This window comes from Sebastes fasciatus, chromosome 9 (assembly GCF_043250625.1).
Source record: "Sebastes fasciatus isolate fSebFas1 chromosome 9, fSebFas1.pri, whole genome shotgun sequence".
NCBI classification, from domain to species: domain Eukaryota; kingdom Metazoa; phylum Chordata; class Actinopteri; order Perciformes; family Sebastidae; genus Sebastes; species Sebastes fasciatus.
Window position 1 is genome coordinate 27,288,030 of NC_133803.1, and position 19,384 is coordinate 27,307,413.

Consider the following 19,384-nt stretch of genomic DNA (forward strand, 5'->3'; position numbering starts at 1 on the left):
CATTTAAGTACGGCAAAAAAAATATATAACACAGGTGTGACAAAAATTGAAAGTGGAGATAAAGAGAAGATAAATAGGTTTGACACAACAAACGTAAAGGTACACACGCACTGTTCAGTCATTAGTTTCTGCACAGAACTAAATGAATGTGTAGACTCACTGGTGAGACGTCCATTTACTAGAAGAATTATCTTTAAACGGCAATCTATAAAACTGACACATGGAGAAGAATAGAGAATTGTATATGGGTCCATTAGGCTTACAGGCTCTTAAAAAACAAAGGGAGATGTGATCAAACTAAAACATGTGGCTCAGGATGTCTGATGGATGATCACTGTTGTCCTCCGCCTGGCGAAAGCGCCTCTTTGTCTCCGTTTTCTCTCTTTCTCCGTCTCCGTTTCAATCTTTCATCTTGTTTTCTTCCTCTCTGCCAGTGTCAGCGTCTGTTTATCACTCTGTTCACTCACACGAGACGCTGCTCACTGCTCAGCCGACCAACTACGGCCACTGTCAACAATAAAACCCAAATTTAATAACCGCAATATCTCACGAGCCCACTGGGCCAGCTCACTGACTGCTCTCGTGTCATAAAAGTCTCACAAAGGAAAGTGGAGGCAGTAAGTCTTTAATGTGTGTGTCTTAACAGCAATCATTAGCTGGAGTTCATCTTAGACACGGAAGAAAAATAGTTAAGTAGTGTGTATAGGCTATAAGAGACTATGGATTGATCATTGACCAAAATTAAAATTAATCAACGTTGAGTTTTCGTTTCACATACGACATGAACAGTGTTCTCCTGGGTGAAAGTCCTGTGTTTTTTATGTACGAAACATTTAAAATTAAAATAAGTCAATGTTGATTTAAGTTTCAAATGGGACACGAACAGCCCCTGGGTGAAAGTCCTGTGTTTGTTACGCGCAAAACATTTCAAATTAAAATAAATAAACTTTGAATTTTGGTCTCCATGGGACACGAACAGTGTTCTCCTGGGCGTAAGTCCTGTGTTTGTTATGTACGAAACATTTAAAATTAAAATAAGTCAACGTTGATTTAAGTTTCACATGGGACACGAACAGCCCCTAGGTGAAAGTCCTGTGTTTGTTATGTGCAAAACGTTTCAAATTAAAATAAATAAACTTTGAATTTTTGTCTCACATGGGACACGAACAGCTCCTGGGTGAAAGTCTTGTGTTTGTTAAAAATGTTTATATTAAAATAAATGTGTTGGGAACATAACCTGCCGCTGAGTCCCAACCCCCTCGGCCTTTTGTAACAACCAGTATTTAATGTTCGTACTGTTATTTGACACTTTGCCATTATTTGAATACTGGCTTTTGTTTAAAGGTCACCTATTATGCAAAATGCACTTTTCCATGTCTTTTAAACATCAATATCTGTCCCCAGTGTGTCTACAGGCCACCATAGTATCATAAAAGACCATCCTCTCTCTTTTTCTCCTCCTCCGTTTGTCCGGAAATGGGTGCAGAAAAAAAAATCGCTTTTTTTCCTTCTCTTCTGACGTCATTAGGCAGAAATGCAAGCCATGTAAGGGTTTCCTGGTCGAACCAGAGAGAACCTTCAGTAGCTGACCCCGCCCCACAGCGCGTCACTGTCTCTCCTCCTCAACCTAACTTGAGCAAAGTCTGCAAGAACCAGCAGAACAGGCTTCATGTACTCCCATCATCTAAATATAACATGTTCTTTCACAAAGGCTTTATGTAATTACACTGTTTAAACAGATGATATTTATATATTATATATATTTGATGTCATGCATGTAGCAGAGTACAGGTAGTAAATAGTGACTTGTAAGCAACACAACACATTTCTGTTTCACAGTCAAACTTTATTTGAGTAGACAGATGACAATATTAATTATTCACAGCATTTGTAATCATCCCACCTGTTAGTTAGTTATGTGACATGGTACAGGAGAAAGTCTTTCAGCTCTGGTAAACTATGGTAAGCTAAGCTCCGGTGGTCTGTAGTCATGGTAACACAGAGACAGCTACTACTGTAAATAATATACCATTACTCTGATCTTCCATACATTTATCTTTTAGCAGAAATAATGAACTGATTACTGTTTCACATCTTCTATTTTCCACCCTGATGGTCGCTGTGTTTACACACCGTCTCATAGCGGTAGCATGTAGCTAAGGTTAGCTCTGTATCTCCCATCTGCTTTCAGCTATCTGCTCTCCTCTGGGATGATTCTGTCGGTCATTTCTCACAGATGGATCTGTAAAGACAGACGTAAAACAGAGTGTATGTTTACGGTTTACAGAGTTGATGCATGAGGTAAACACTGAGTTAACTAACAGAGATATAAATAGTATTATTTACCTGAGAGAAACCGTCAGGAAAACCTGGAATCTGGACCGCAGATGTTCATCATGTGTCGCCGATTTCTGATCAGATTCCTCCGGTAACGTGCGCTGGGTGAAGTTTCTGGTTTATAAACTTTAAAGTGGTTTATAAGCTCTATTCTAGCTGCTATCTCTCCACTCGTCTCTCTCTAGAGAGCTGCTCCGGGAGGGAGGGGGAGGGTGACGCTGTTGTTGTTGAGGAAGTTTGATTGACAGAAAACGCTGACCAATCAGAGCAGAGTGGGAGGAGACAGGCTGTGAATCAGTGGTTTTCAGACAGAGGCTGAATTAGGCTCTGAGGCAGGCAGACTCAGGCTGCAGTATGAGAAGAATAAAGGGTTTTTTGAACATTGCAGCATGTAAACATGTTCTAGTGCAACATTAAAATACATCTATGAACCTGGAAATGAGCATAATATGTGACCTTTAAGAGATTAACTTGTGGTTGTGCTGTTGAAGAAAAGCTAAGCTAAAAACCTAGACTAAAAGGAAAAAAAAATGTTGTTTTGAGATATTAATTATCACTTTACTGGGTGAAAGTCCTGTGTAAGTTTGTGTATGTACTTGCAACACTGTCTCCTACAAAATTACACATTCTCACACAATTAAACTGCATTCTCAATAACGTTTCGAATAAAACATATTTTCTTCCGGATTGTGGTCATAGTTTTAAATACGTGGTAAACGTAAACTGAAACGAAACAAAAAAGTTTAGTATAAAGTAATGGTTTGGCTTAAAATAAGTATGTTTGTTACGTTATTTAAGTTACGGACGTACATTAAAATAAATTGTAAACAGACGGGACACGAACAGCGGTATCCTGGGTATCCTGTGTTTGCCCACCCATCTCCTCCCTACGCGGATGTCCGCAGACCGTGATAAGAAATGTGTTTGTGATACATCAAAAACAAATGTAATTGACAATTCTGTTTTGTTGTACGGAAACATAATTTTTAGCAGACCAGGCTCTTGTGTATTAGTTTTGTATAAATGCATGCTTGAACTGAGAGGGCCACAGAAGAGCCTTGGAGGGCCTGACTGTGTTTAGTATTCAGCTTCCACCCGTAAGCCCTCACTCTCCAAAGCAATTTCTCGAGCTTGAAACATCTTCAAGGTGTCATCCAGCTAATTTCCAGTGAAATTGAAGCTCTGACAACAGGCAGCATGTGTGAGCATGGATCAATAGCACGGCCTCTTCACCAGTCAGCGGGCCGGCTCAGTGAATTGGACTCTGTCACCAATGTCATTTTCTGTTAGCATAAATTGGCTGAATGGCATCAGATTACTTACAAGTCTATCACACAGTGATCCACCCACTGTGTGTATATACAGAGGAACACATGAACACACACTGGTGAACAGGCACATACACACACATGCACATCCACTCTCACATACAAGATTAACCTTCAGATGTGCTGCCTAAGCTGTTTACCTCGGTTACCTCACTTGTAACCTTTTCACAAGTATCCCTGGGTATTTTTTCCCCCCACAATCCCTTGCAGCTTTTAGCTGTCAGCATGGAGGTTATTGGGACCTGGCTATAATACTCAATGATGTCATTCTTCTCACTGGCCAGACCCGACAATGAGGGATATCTGACTATGGGCTGATCGTTATTTTCAGTATTTCCAAATGTCAAAAAAGACATTAGTATTCATCTCGTCAATGCACACACACTGCAACATCGATTTCAACTCTTTGTGTGATCTTGTCATGCTGATTCTCATTAGACGTTTCAATCTTTGGAAAGAATTGAAAAGACCCAATCTGTACCAAAGAGTTATGTCTATGTTATGATCTGTCTAGATTATTCCACTGTGTAAATGAGATTATACCATATGAGTATGACACGCAGCACCTTTCCAAACTGCCAAAACTGTTCACCAAAAAAGCAATGATTACCAGAGTAAAACATTTAAAGAAAAGCATTTAAAAGGACTGTTTGTAAGAATCAGAAATGCTTGTTAACAGCGACACCTGTGGCCGCTAAGTCAACGAAAGTCAGCGTCGGGTTCGCGCTTGTGCTCGCTCTAAATAGACATGACCGAGCATCGCTCAACACAGTGAGGCGACACACGTCAGCTAAAACCACAATATCACTCTATATTTCACCTGCTTGGCAGTAATGTTAGCTGACCAGACGAAGGTCTCTCCATGAATCAATGCTGATCCTAGTGTTGGCTTTTCCTGCCTCAGCCTCCCGACCACGGCCAGAGGGAACAGGGGAGACACCAGAATTTTGGTCGGAGACGATAACGTTTCTCGCTGCGGAGCCCCGTCACTTCACAAGACACAGGAAACATCTATTGGTCTGGAGGAGCTGCAGCAGTTATTTCTGCACAAACGTCCACTGTACATTCACTAGATATTCTCAGAGCTAAACTAACTCTTCTGCAGTGTGTAGTGTGCGCGCAAGCACGTGAGAGTGGAGCAAAAGAGCAGGTGAGAACGAACGCGGTGAGTGAGTGAAGTTAAGCAGGCAGAGGAGCAGAGTACAGCAGAGACTAAAAGCTACGGTCTCCCCCACGTCCTCCGACCACGGCCATGGTGCTTCTGTGTAGTTTGTGTTGGAGTCTTGTCTGAACAGCGTAGCCACAAGCGAGCACGCATGGGACACCGACCCGCTATGATTTATACGTGTAAGAAGTTACAAACAGTCCCTTTAAAGAAAAGTATTTAAAAGAAAAAATAAGCTTTGTTTTATCTTTCATGCATGTTTTGAAAATAAACGCTGAAAGCACTACTTTATTCTGAAACCCATGTTATAGTGTTTGTTTACGTTGACTTGCCGGTAGCTTCTGCCAGCTAACTAGCTAGCGATCATTTAATAACCGATGTGACATTTTGGAGCACAGTATGCACATTTATCATTATAAGTTAATCGTTGCCAGGAGTTGTAGCATGGTTGTGGCGTTCAGCCATTTCTGTATGGCGGAAACACTTAATTTATTGTTTTCATAATCAGCCCCTTAAATACTAGATAAGCCTTTTACTTCTTTTACTAGGGGCTCATCGGTTCAGGAGTTACGGCCTCTGGTCATCTGCTTGTTGTAGCTTGGGAACAATCTTGTTCTCAAGCCACTCGTTATTTCTCTATGTCTCCATTTCTTCCTCTCTCTTTATGTCTCTGTCCAGCATAAAGCTCTCCTCCACAGCCACCCAGGCACACACACACTGGGAGAATAAAATATGAACAGCCCGGCCTTCATGCTGTGATCTATGTTAGCCTATCTATGAAGATCTATGAGGCCGCGAGCAGTCATAAAGACCTTTGAGAGATTGTGCGTGTGCCTTTGCTGACACAAACAAGGTTTTAAAGGCAGAGGGGTGAGGAGCAGTGCACAGCATATCTCTCTGCCACGCTGAAGGGCCCTTTTAAACAATACTGCAGATAGAAAGCGTTGATAACTGCATAATTAAATCTGTCAAGTTGGTAGGTTGTAACATGCATGCATGCATGCATGCAGCAAGCTACGGGCCATTTCATTTTTCTATTATGAAATCACAGGTAGATTACGCAGCGAGATGTCCTACATGATTCTGTCATGTAGCTGGGGATTTACAGCAGTTTTGTTTTTGCTGAGACTTGAGTTTTAACAGGATATCAGTTCTGCTCGTTGAGTTTTTACAGCATAAATTATTCTAAATGGACATTTCTCTATTTTTTCAATGGAGAATGCATATACGCAAAGGCATGTATGTAGAAAATGATACGTGGTAAAATGGAGGAATGGGTTTTACACCTTAATGAGAAGATGAAAAACCAAGCCCCCAGGTAGAGCGCCAGGCTTTCAGCTTCCGTGTCCGTCACGTGATGCCATTGGGCCAAAAAATACTTTTTCCCATAGACTAACATTGGGAAAGAGACGCTTGTAAATCAGCGGATAATTTCTTTACGGTATATCAACTTCCCAGTACGAACACTTGAGTAACCCTTATTTAAATCATTAGGTCCTAAAAGTTGTAAAATGCACTAATAGCCGAATCTAGAGATATTTCCCTTCCTCTGTTCATGTGAATGAGGCCAATACCGAGGCTGGACTTGGGAGGCGGAGTTAAAGGAAACTATGGGCCCAATGGCTACAGAAGATTGCTGGAAGATCCGGGTACTTTATTACTCTGGAGTTGAGACATTTTGTCTCCCTGCGCAACTGAGAAACTCTTATAGGAATGAACGGGAGGACGCCTACAATACTGTATCCAGTTCTCTTAATACATCCAAGGTTTTTACAGGATAAATAACCCCTATATGTTAAAATTAAGTAATGGGTTTTTAAACCTTAATGAGAAGATGTAAAACCCTTCATTCAACCTGAGAGTGCTCTACACCCAGTGACTGAAAAGCAGTAGGTTCACCTTATTTGCCCGAATTTTCAACACAGTCTCACGGCAGTTTGTAAAATAGTCACGAAATTTAATTTATTTGATTGGTTTACAGACAAAATCTCCCTTTTCTTTCGTGACACCCAGCACAACTTTCAACAATGTATTGTTTGTGCTTTTTCCTACAAAATGTCCAGCAACACGTGACGCACGTGTGTCAATTTCCACTCCAGTCTTTTCAAAATAAAACTACTTATTTAGGTTTAGGAATAGATCAACTTGGTAAGGCTTAGTCAACAAACTACATAGTTAGGTTAAGAAATAGATCGACTTGGTTAGGTTTAGGCAATAAAACTACTTAGTTAGGTTCGGAAAAGGTCGTGGTTTGGGTTAAAATAACTCCAGAAGTGCTGTAACTTAAGTACGGCAGTTACGTGACAAATAAATCAACTTTGACTTCTGGTGTCACACGGGACACGAACACCAGTCTCCTGGGTGAAAATGATGTGTTTTTTGGCACACCGATTCAACCTGATCTCCTCCCTACATGGCGTTCGCTGCTCTTTATACTTACTGGTTCACAATTACGTGGATTACATAGGAATTGATTGAGTGTCTATGTACACAAATCAATACACTAAATTTTGTGACAATTTCACGACCTGCTATGCGACTGGGCTGCAAATTTCGTTCTAATTTCAGTTTTTTCTCAATTTGGTGAGAATTTACAAGAGACTTGTTTGCATCCGACACATCCTTCTTTTCACTTTCACTCAGATTCTTCCCCACTGCTCACATTACACATCAGCTTCCCCTTCTCACCTCTCCTCTCTGCTCAGTGTATACCCTATTTCACACCATGAAGAGCGAGTCAAGGTTCCATCTCGTCTGAACGGTGAGATACAATATGTTCTCACAAGCTGTTTTGCTTCTCACCTTTGGCTCGTACCTGCTTTGCTAACGTTGTCAGGCTTTCTATCACCAGCTTTAAATAAAAGAATATTTCTTTCTGGAGAAAAGCAACTTGACCTGCTGTGAATGAAAATGTTTGGAGCTCAGTATATAAATGTATTTGTGAGGAAAAACGATCATCACACTTTTACACAAAGCTCAGAGCCTCAGACGGTAAATTCAGGTGAAAAGAGATTTTTAATTAAAATTCACATCAACGCACTTGCTGCCCTTGCACTCTTAGATTCCTTATCAATTTTCAGCCTAATTTTCACATTTTATTTTGAAATAAGAATTGGACAGGAATTTTGTAGTAGCAGCATTATCATGATTCTGTGAATGTTTTATTGTTTTGAAATATTAAAAAAAAACATGCCAATGCTTCTCCTTAGCAAACAGTTACCGGCAGATACAGAGCAACGTTATCATTAATTGTGTTTGTGTCCACCTGATGAATGTAAGTCCAATATTCACTTTCCTTTAAGCTCTGTTTTGGTCTCTACCAACTCCTGAGGGAAATATCTGTCTCTTTAGCTGCTAAATGCTCCACTAGGTTGACCAGCTAGTTGCTGACTTTGTCTGCGGTTTGGTGCTGGGCAGATAGTGTGACGTGGGTTTGCAGAGGTTTTTTGTTGAAAATGGTTGAGACTGAACCAAAAGTTGCAGGCCATAAAACCAAAACAATTAGCTGAAACCGCAGAGTTGGTGATAATTACGGAGCCCAGCGTAAGTGCAGTTGGACTCTCCGCGGTTGTCTTTTCCTAAGTCCTTATAAATCCTCCTTCACATCTTTCCTTGACCGCAAGACGTTTTCCATCGAGGTCAGAGAAAAGTGGTTAGAAAAAGACATTAGGATGTCATATTTTTTTACTTTTTCGACTGCAGCCAACGTCTGAATCATAGCTTTGAGTGTCGTATGGAGGTCCTTTAAGTAGTTTGTAAGTGACAGCTCTAATTGCATTTTAAATGTTTTCCTGTGTGATCAAATATTCCCTTAGACTGAATAGTATATCATAAGCAATTCATAATGTATTTGTACTAAATTTACACCCTAAGATAAATACATTATATTCCCATTAAAATTGGAACTACTTTGAGTACTTTTGAAATAGCATTAAACAGGTGAGTGTTCAAGAGCCATTCTTCATTAAGTAATGTCCACCTAGACTCTGTCTTGACCTCATTATCTCAATCTATAAATCTTTATAAAGATGGATGGACAGTGCCTGTACTTGAGATCAATAGACCACAATCCACTGCAGTGACCCTTGACATGGATGTCCAGAGTGCCTTCACACCTCCGGGCTAGTTCGTTTCAATTAAAGTAAATTATAAACCTAGATGAATACTTTCAATTTATCATCCAAGAAGACAGAAGACAGATCGGTTACATTACTGACTTGTGTGAGCTGGAAAATTAGACATTAAAACAGGATTTGATTTATAGACTATATGAATATTATTGGTGGGAAAAAGGGGGAAGCTTATGTCTTTTTGTTTTATTTCAAGCTCCCCTTGCAAGATCTATTTAAAAATATATATATGATAGTTATATCAAAAATAAATACACCGAAAAGATGACTTTAGAGTACACAATGGATCGCTTTATTCTTTCATTTAGTAACACTCGGTTGAAAAACAGTGGCCATCTAAAAAATAAAATGACATTTTTCTTTCAACGTGTAAATGCGCATGTACATATCTAACAGTTTTCCACTAAGGGCCAATTACCACATCTTTTAAACCTGCTGTGCTTTTATGAATACAGTGAATTTTCCTCACTCTATTGGCAATGCTATAAGAACACCTCTTCAAAACATCAAAGATAATCAATATTAAACAATGAGGTGAGAGGGCAAAGGGCACCAGATCAATAACGGTGTTCTCAATTACTTTCAAATACACCATATATCTGTGCTTTCATTAGTGGGGCTCTATTTAACGAAGCAATTGAGGCATTAAGGAGCCATAAGTCTGCCTTCTAGGTGCTTTCTGAAACAGAGTGGAGGAGATTTTCATGGAAAATCTGTTTGGCCTCGTTCATTACTGCAATTTCCCCTCTCCTCATTGGGGAAATAACACGAGACAGCAGTTGAGCGCTTACAAAGTAGGAGTGAAGGCTGTAGAGAATTGATTTGATGATGTTTGCATTGTGACTAGGTTGTTTACAAGCTGTTTGTTTTCACAGCAAGGAGGAGAGGAGTGATGTGTTGGGAACTGGCAGTTGCGTCCTAAAAATGCCTATAAAACTGCATATAAAGGAGGAGAGGAGAAAAAAGAAAAAATCCAAACAGCATACTGAAACATTTTCATTTTTTAAATGTATGAATAAAACAAATTCTCAGGCTTTTATTAATAATATTTTAGACATTTATTCTTAGTGATTCATCATGAAAAGTCCAGTATAATTATTTTAATCTACAAATGACTTCAGATAACCTTTAAAATTTCTGGGAGTACAAAAAGTATGCCTTTCATTGCATTTTATTTCTAGTGGAACTACAACATGAGAAAGGTGTTTTTTTTAACTTGTAGCATGTATACAGCAGACCGGCACATAATCTTTAATGCAATTTGACGTATGTTTGGATTATAATTTTGACAAAATCGTAAGCTTTCATCTCTTGTTATACAAATGTTTGTTTTATAAACATGTCTAATAATTATTTTGCGACCTTGCTTGAACCTGAGCGTTTGCGATACCTTAATAAATTAAGGTTGATCGCCGTCATGTCCCTTCTGTATTCACCCGTCCAACACAGTGGCCGGATATTGCCTATCCAGACATCTGTACATATTTGATTGAATCACGACTAGAAATAACCAACGTGTTAATAGACAACTGTTTGATCTATAGGCTGAGATTTAGTTGGAAACGGCAGTCTGATGCTGCTATAACTAATAATAACTAATAATTTGTGCCTCAAATCTCAGTGTGAAAGCTTTGGTTAACCCGCTACACAACAGCTTTTCATAATTTTCTCTGCAGTGACTGCGAGTTTCTTTCCCCCAAAAGGGAACGCAGCGTTATTACTATTACCGGTTTGTTTAAAGTAGAAGTTTGGAGACATTTTTCAACTTCTTCTGTCTACTCTGTTACATCTATGAGGGACACGGGACATACCGTCAAATTCATATTTAAGATCCTTCGACCCAAGGTCTCTCAAAGTTTTGTTAGTTTGCAAGCTAGTTATATCTAAAAAATATCTGACAGTTGTCATTTCAGCCGGCATAATCACCAGAAATGAGAAGCCTACATGTATCTGCGTCTGTCTGACTCATCCGGAGGTCACTGGATTACCTCACTTTAGTACCTCCTCTGTGTACAAAAGGCTCCAGCCATCTTCTCCTGCGGGTCCGTTGATGTAACGGCGACATGCCAGACCAGTGGAGATATCGCCCTCGCCAAGAGGGATTATTTATCCCCCTAGCCGTGACCTTTCACTCGTCAGGGTTCAAAGGTTAACGCCCCATCATAAGTCAGTAGAGTCTGTGGTGCTGATAACACAGTCTGAAGGGAGAGGCAGAGACAGAGGAGAAACTGAAAGGGGTAACGAGAGGTTATCAGGGTCAGGGGCTCTGCTATAACCTCAATGGGCTACAGGATGTATTAAAATAAAGGGAGATTAACGTATCAGTAATTTGGAGAAATGGTCTGCTTCATGTCTCAGCACTAAAATATATGTGGTGGAGTGACGGGGTATGATTTAGGGAGGCTGGAAAAATACCACATTCAGCATTATGTGTTTTATTTTTTCATCCAGACCTGGATGGAAATGTATGTGGAGATGCTTTTAAAGAGTTGCTTTACCCTACTTAGATGCCAGATATGCAGAGTTTCCACCCACAGAGTATTTAAATTCAATTCAGTGTACTTTTCTCTGACTGATGACATTCCTTGACACTACTTGAACTATCCGTATACATTAGTCTCTCACATCTGCTCTCCCAAACAGATTAAAACAAACACTGTGAATAAATTAAAGTAGGTCCATGTCTGTAAGGGCACTTTCACAAGCCAACATTTAGTACGGTTTAATCGAACTCTGGTGTGGTTCAACCCCTGGCGCTGTTCGTTTGGAGCATTTGTGAACGCAGTAATTGTTCTCTGGTGAGGACCAAAACAACCGGTACAAGACCGCTTGCGAGAGCTCTTTTTTTGTTGTTGTCAAACGCAGGCTACCCACGTACCTGTGTGGGCATTTGTAGAGATGGACACAGGTAAATGCTGAGTGATAAAGTAAATACATTACAACATACATACATTTGTCATTATGTTCTTGTCTTGTCAAAACAGCATTTATAATGATTTTGATATCAATTTACCATCTAAGTATTTGAAATAAATCAGCAGTAATTCAACATGAAAGTCATGACAGGAGTATCTGGGGCTCTTATTTCGTTGTTGACGGATAGTTTGTTTAAATATCACAACATAAATGTCCATTATAATTTAACAGGAGGCTGTGTTTACCTGCCGTTTTGGAGTTGAAAAGCTCCACAATCGCATCGCTCGCTCGCCAGCCGGCCAGTGATGCTCACAGAACGGCCACAGCACAGCAGAGTGGTGAGGGAAAGAGCTGCCTCTGACCGGGCAGAAAGATACCTGCTGACGACCCTTATTAACATTACTCTAATATTTGTAGGGATATCAGTCCACTGTTTTGTTGCTGTAACTGAAAAAGCAGTTTGAGTAACGTGAATTGTCGAGCAATGTTTCGTTGAATGATCTTGTTTGTCTTACTTCACTATTGGCTGTTAGAATAAACAGTTTAAACCATGCAGTATCTTATAAGTAAATGAACATAATATAAACAAAAAAATCTAAGCTGTATTTTTCGATAATACTGCATTAGTCCAGTGCTTTAAGAGCTTGTTTAAAGGCTAAAGTGTACTTGTGGTATATAGTGTTGTCTCTGACACTGACAGGAGTTTATCTGGCGGGACTGTTGTCTGGGAGTCAGACGCCTCTGTTGACACCAGTTTTCAACACCTCGTTGTGATGGCCTAAGGCTACGGAGACATAAGGAGGGAGAGAAGACTGAGAAAATAGGCCTTACTGGAGACAAAAAAAAAGAGAAAAAGAAAGGGATGATAAGTGATGTGAAAAAACGAAAATGACACACAGGAAGACAGAAAAGCAGACTCTTAATGTGGAGTCCCACTCGTCAGTCTCAGTGGGGAATCTGCTCAGAGTTTGTTGGTGGCTTGTTGACACTTATGTCAATATTGCGCCGTCTCCTGCTGTGTGTTACATGCAACAGCAAGATGGGGACAAACATGGAAACAACGAAATTCTGTGATATGATCTGTGTATCAGTGTTATAAGTAATATTGTGTCGGTTCCACAATGCCAAAAGACTTCCACTCACACATAAGATACAGACACAACAACATTAAAAGAACACAGTCCACTCAATAGACACACATCCTCTCACTTCCAGCGTGCGTTCAGAAGGGATGGGGGATGGGGTTGCCGTGGTAACCGACAGGCAAGCGGCCAGACCGAGCCTTTAGGTGGACCTCGGCCGAAAAAGATGTATGGGTGTACTCCCCCGAGGCTCGGCTTCTCATGGCCAAAGCAAAGGCAATAAATCTTCATGTGTCCTTTCGAAACGTGAAAAATCAATGAGATATATTGTCATCCCATGGTGCGTGACTCAAAAGTGTATCTCAATTCGACTCTGAATCAATGCCAGAAGTGCATATAGGACTGTAGAATAGAATATAATAGGAAATGTCAATACAGAGCCTTAAAATGTAGATTATATTTAAATAAAAATGTTGCCTGATGCACCAGATGGTTGAATGCAGCAATTAAAAGAAACGGTTTCTGCCTTTGTCTGTAATTCAGGAGACAAATTGACAGATTTTTTCAGTGCGGTTTTACACAACGCTGCCTTCATACATGAGCAAACGGCACCTACAAGGGCCCATGTGTTGTGTGATACTGTTAATAGGCTACCCCAGATGGTTCCTGTGACATTTACACAGGCATTTCTCTGGCTTTACTCAGAACCAATTTAAGGACAGGTTCTTTTCTTTTCCCTCTCTCAGTTGTGAGATAGTCTGTTATTTTAACCTTCTTTTTCTCTGGCTTCATATTTTTACCCAGGAAAGTAAGTTCCACTGTTAAAAAAGGTAACTTCTGTGTGTAACATTACTTTTAGTCTATGAACAAGCACATAAATGTGTGAAGAAACTACTTAATTTTAGTGTTAAGAGTGTTCAGCCATGCTAGCAGCTTAGAAGGCTTTCACATCAGGGACCCAGGCTCGGATCCGAATCCACTTGACCCCAAAGTCCAGTTTGTTAGTCTGAATGTTTGTCATTTTATTTAGCTAATTTAATGTTCTGCCCTTAGCTAGGCATAATGCAAACATCAACACAAAAAAATGTCACGAAAATGTTGATGCTACATAACAACATTACTAATGTACTCAATCGTACTCTGGCACGCTACGAATCAATCATAGCTAATACGAAAACCATGGATGTATTAAAAGAACTGGATACAGCTTTGGAGGCGGGGCCCCGTTCATTCATATGAGAGTTGCTCATTGGCGCATGAAGCCTAAATGGCTCGACTTCCATCTGGAAAAGTAACCGGATCTTGGCGTAGTGTCCAAGATGATTGGTGGAGTAGCGTCCGCTCGGTCACATGACTTGGTCAACGTCAGGCCGTCGCCACGTCAGGCCGTCGCCACGGCTTGCGCTCCAGCCTCGTTCTGGGTCTCACTCGCATGAATGGAGGGGGAGAAATAACTCTGGATTCAGCTGTTGGTGCGTTTTACAACTTTAAAAACTTTATTTTTTAAATTAGAGCTATAAGAGTGTTCGTACTGGGGAGTTGATTCACCTCAAAAAAATTATCTGCTGAGTTACAGACGTCTCTTTCTCAATGGAATTCTATTGGAAAAAGTATTTTTTGGCCCAATGTATCACGTGACTGACACAAAGGTTGCAGTACCGCCGTTTGGCCTCTACAAAAGTCCAGATCGACTACCGGTGCACTTCCTGGGGTCTTGATCGTACCTAATACGAAAAGACCTTGTGTTCCTCCATTCATGTGAATGAGCCCCAGACCGCGGGCTGGGAGGCGGGGTTAAAGCAAACGCTACTGCGCCTGCTCTATGGGCCCAATGGATGCAGAAGACCGCTAGAAGATTCGGGTACTTTATCACTCAGCAGTCGAGCCATTTTGGCTTCATGCGCCACTGATCAACTCTCACAGGAATGAACAGGAGCCCACCTACAATGCTGTATCGAGTTCTCTTTACACATCCATGGATTTTTTTTCCAAAGACTAGAGAATTTTTTTTTATAAATGATATACTGAGATTTGGCAATGGTCTATTTCAACCCGTTTTTGATCACCCTCTTGCCTCTCATAAATAGAGGAGGATTAAACTCCTCTGCCTCTATGGACCAACCTCCTCTGGCATTGATCTGAAAAGTTAGGACATCATGCCACTGATTTTTTAATGTCCATGTAATGTGTTAAATTGTATTAGTATATTGCCAACAGGGTCATGGATCACCAATAGTTTGTCCTCTTGAATTTCTGTTTAAGATGTATGTGATGACCTTGTGTGAGACAGAGAGCCCTGTTCTGAATTCCAAACTCAATATTAGGAGCCTGCAAATGAGACCAATCTAACAGAATTGGATAGTAAATCCCAGAACTGAAGTTAGCATAACTTAACTGCTGTAATGTAATTTCCCATTTGGCTTATTGTGTCTCTCAGTGTTTGCAGTCAGCCATGTTGTCGAGGAAATTACACGACTGAAGCCGAAAATGTCTCCAGTTAAATCTTCCTTTGTGTTGGAGCTGGTGTCACCTCTGCAGAGGTGTCTCGTTCACACCTTAACTGAGAGGAGATGGTGAGGGGGGTAACACCGAGGGTGAGATATAGAGCAGTGGATCGGGAGTTAACCAACAGAGCTTGTTTTCTGCAGACTGTAAATTTAAAGGAGAATGTGTCTGAATATGACATGGGAGTTGGCAACCCTGTTGTACGTTTTTTTTTTTTTATCTATAGCACGGTGTCAATTTTAGGACATCTCATACTCAACTATCCTTCATCACTTTAAACTCCATCACTCTCAGCAGTGATATGTCATTAACGTATTTGTTTGCTGCAGCTGTGCCTTATCGGCTGTAGCTATGCTTCATGTCACGTTCACGTCATGTGAAAGTTGCTGTAATTCCAATTTAAAAATTCAAGTCATGTCACTGCACAGTTATAAAACTATTTAAAGATAGCCTCTTTTTTGGATTATTAACTTTTTATACACACACCTTTTCAGGACAATTTCTCTGAAAAATTGGATGTTGCAGCAGTCCAGTCCGATCTCATTCCCAGGGCGTTATATACCAACGCACAAGGCACCCTTTAGCGCTGGTATGAAACACACCGGGCGTTCCATAAACTGTGCCTGGAGTGTAGTTTAAAGAGTGAAAAGAGACACATTGTGTGGATGGGTCCAACAAACACAAGGCTTTCATCCAGGAGACCGCTGTTCGTGTAGTGTGCGTCACTTTACAATAAGCTGCTTGTTCGTGTCCCATGTTCACAACCTTCAGTGCCAACCCATCCATGTATTATTTTTTTTCCCTAAACCTAACTAAAGTGGTTTTGATGCCTAATCCTAAAGTGACGCCAGGGTTACTATAGTGGTTTTGGCGCCAATGTGCATTGCACTTTAGTGTGCTGCAGTATCCTTCTTCCCCAACATCACATGTACAGAAGAAAGGACACAGTAGGTTGTAAAGACTCAATATATGACCTTGGTCTTTCCTCACAACTGAATGTTTTATTCATGTGATTACATCTAACACAGGTAGTCATTAACATGAGCCATTAATTAGCAACCTGGAGATGTCTAAGAAGAGTCCAGTCAATTACCACACGGAGCTGGGGTTCACAAAGTGCTTAGGCTCGCAAAAGGAAAGTCCCTGTTATCCTTTCATTGCCCGTCTCAGTATAATGCAGCATGTAGCCCGCACACCATATGTTATCACACTGACCTCAGTCTGCAGTTTGACTGGAGAGAAGATGATAGGGATGTGTAATACAACATTTCAAATCCTGATATGATAGTCTAGCCGGACTCGTTGCTCATATGAGTACATCCCAGTACGAAACACAGGCATCGTAGCTTCAGCGAGAGAAACGCCACTTGACTTTTGAGTGTGTAGTTTTTCACAGTCTTATACTGCAACTTTCTTGACTTGCAAAATTATGTTTTAAATTGACAAGCATATGTGTGATTCATGGTACAATTCAAACGGGAATCAAAAAAATATTTGTCTCGTCATTAACTACCGTTCATATTTTCTGTCTCCTCTCTGCTGTCTCATTCAGACCGTTCAAAGACAGGCTCGCTGAGAAAATAAATGCCAAAAGCACTACTTTATTCTGAAGCCCACGTCATAGCGTTTGTTTATGTAATTTGCCGGTAGCTTCTGCTAGCTAGCTAACGGCAGAACAGTAGCATATCAAAACTACTGTCACAAAATAAAACGTATCTACAAAACAAACATTAGAGACATTATTGGCCTAATGTTGCCAGTGCTCTTCTTCAACTAACGAACTATCTCACTCAGTTATAATCCAAAGCCAACGAAGCGAAGACTAGGGCTCCCCCGTCCTGCCACTGACAGCAGCCCACTGAGGCGGTCCGTGTGGCCGTCGGCTTGGGATTTTAAGTGCGTTTGGCATTTAATTAGCTAGTAAAAGGCGAACACATGTAACATTAGGCCGATAATGTCTCTACTGTTTGCTTTGGAGACGAGTTTTACTTTGTGATGGTAGTTTTGGTATGCTAATGTTGAGTCGGTAGCTAGTTAGTGGAAAAAAAACGTTTGAGGGCTTTTATTTTTAAATGAAAGAAGGAAGTGTTGATTTAAAAATAAATCTTTACTTTTTTTAAAGTCTGTAACATATTCTACAGATACAGACATTGAAAGTGTTGTAATGTTGCTGGTATGATGTCAATTTACTGTCAACTGATCATTTTCACTGTCTGTTGTTGCTGTGAACCGCTCGCGGTACAAATAGGCAAGACTTCGTATCTCTAGAAGAGATGCCGCTGACACGCAGCCGCGATTGCTGCTCATGTTGGCAGTGTGGCTGCTCTAACCTGTTATATAATATAACTACACTGGTAAAGAAGAAAATTTTAATGAGTGACCAATACGTATATATAATTTACCTATACAAACTTACCTTTTACATCTGTTTCCATTCAACAATCCATATTGGTGCAACTATACTCTACTAAACTATACTCTATACTATTTAGACTAAATGAAATACAAAAAAACATCTTGAATTTTAAATTATTTATTGTCATTTAATTAAAGAGTGAACTGTAAAGTTTATTCACAGTAGTTCATGATTAGTCACGAAATGTATTGATTCGTGTACATAGACACGAATTTCACATGTTCGTCATTTTCTTTGAAGACGTGTGGCTGCTCTAACCTGTTAACATGGACGTCGAAATAAAAAAAACAACAGGCGCTGCTCACGTGAGCGGTGTGGACACGCTGTCAGTAAAATACTCCCAGACGGACACGGACAGCAGTGGACACCATGGACACTTAGTAGTTCCGTTAATACTGTCCACTTGGAGGATGCGTTCCACACGTGCGCAGTAGATCGCTGCTCTACCACTTGTAGCATAGTGGCCGCACAGACAAGTCCGGACAAGTTCGTGCAGTCACAACAAATTGATGTCTCCTATGATGACAATATTTACCTCATCAGACCCACTCATACTCACGGAAAGTAATTCATCGGCTTAACGCTACAGCCAGTTAAACAGCAAAGTTGTAGCTGTGTGGGAGGAAAAGGCAAACAAGGTTGCAGAATAATAGGTATTCTCAGAGCATATCAGACTTAATTCACAAAAGATTAATTCATTAGTAGCCAAAAAGGTTTTAGATGTGACTATGAGTAACTTTGGGAGTGTACTCATGTACATCTGTGTGTCACTCCCTTACTGTTAGAAGATGAACTTGGCCAAGGTGAGAGAGGGAGCCCCAGCTTGGAGAAGCATCCTAAACATTTTAACAGCTCGGCACACACTCAAGACTCCTAATGAGGAAGGAAAGGGCTGAGTCATGCTTCTCACTGTCTGTGTCACTCTGTGCTGCTCCCATCTCAATTTCTCCCTCTACTCTGCAGCATTAGATGATGTAGCTGAAATATATTTTTAATGATTGTATAGGCTGTCAATTTTTGTGCTGTTGGGAAATTATGTGACTTAATTTGGGTTTATTGCCCAAGAAATCTGTGAAAATCCCCAAACACAGATCATCTCAACCTCAATCCCGGGTGCTTTTTCATGCGATCGATTAGCTACCAAAGTGAACTGGTTGATTAATGAATTCGATCTGCGCTTCTCCGACTTTAAAGCACAGTGCCAAACCTTTGCCATCTTTGCCAATCCTTTCACCACCGACGTTGACAGTGCACCGCATCACCTTCAGATGGAATTAATAGAACTTTAATGCAACAGTAGCCTGGGAGCAAAGTTACAGGATGCTGCAATCAAGGACTTTTACCGTCTCCTCCCCCCTGCTTTGATGCAACAGCTCCGACTTCAAGCTGCCCATGTCCTCTTCATGTTTGGAAGCACTTACCTGTGCAAACAGATGTTTTCAATCAGAAATCTGAACCAAGCACAGATCACGCATCAGCGATGATAACCTCCACGCTGTTTTACG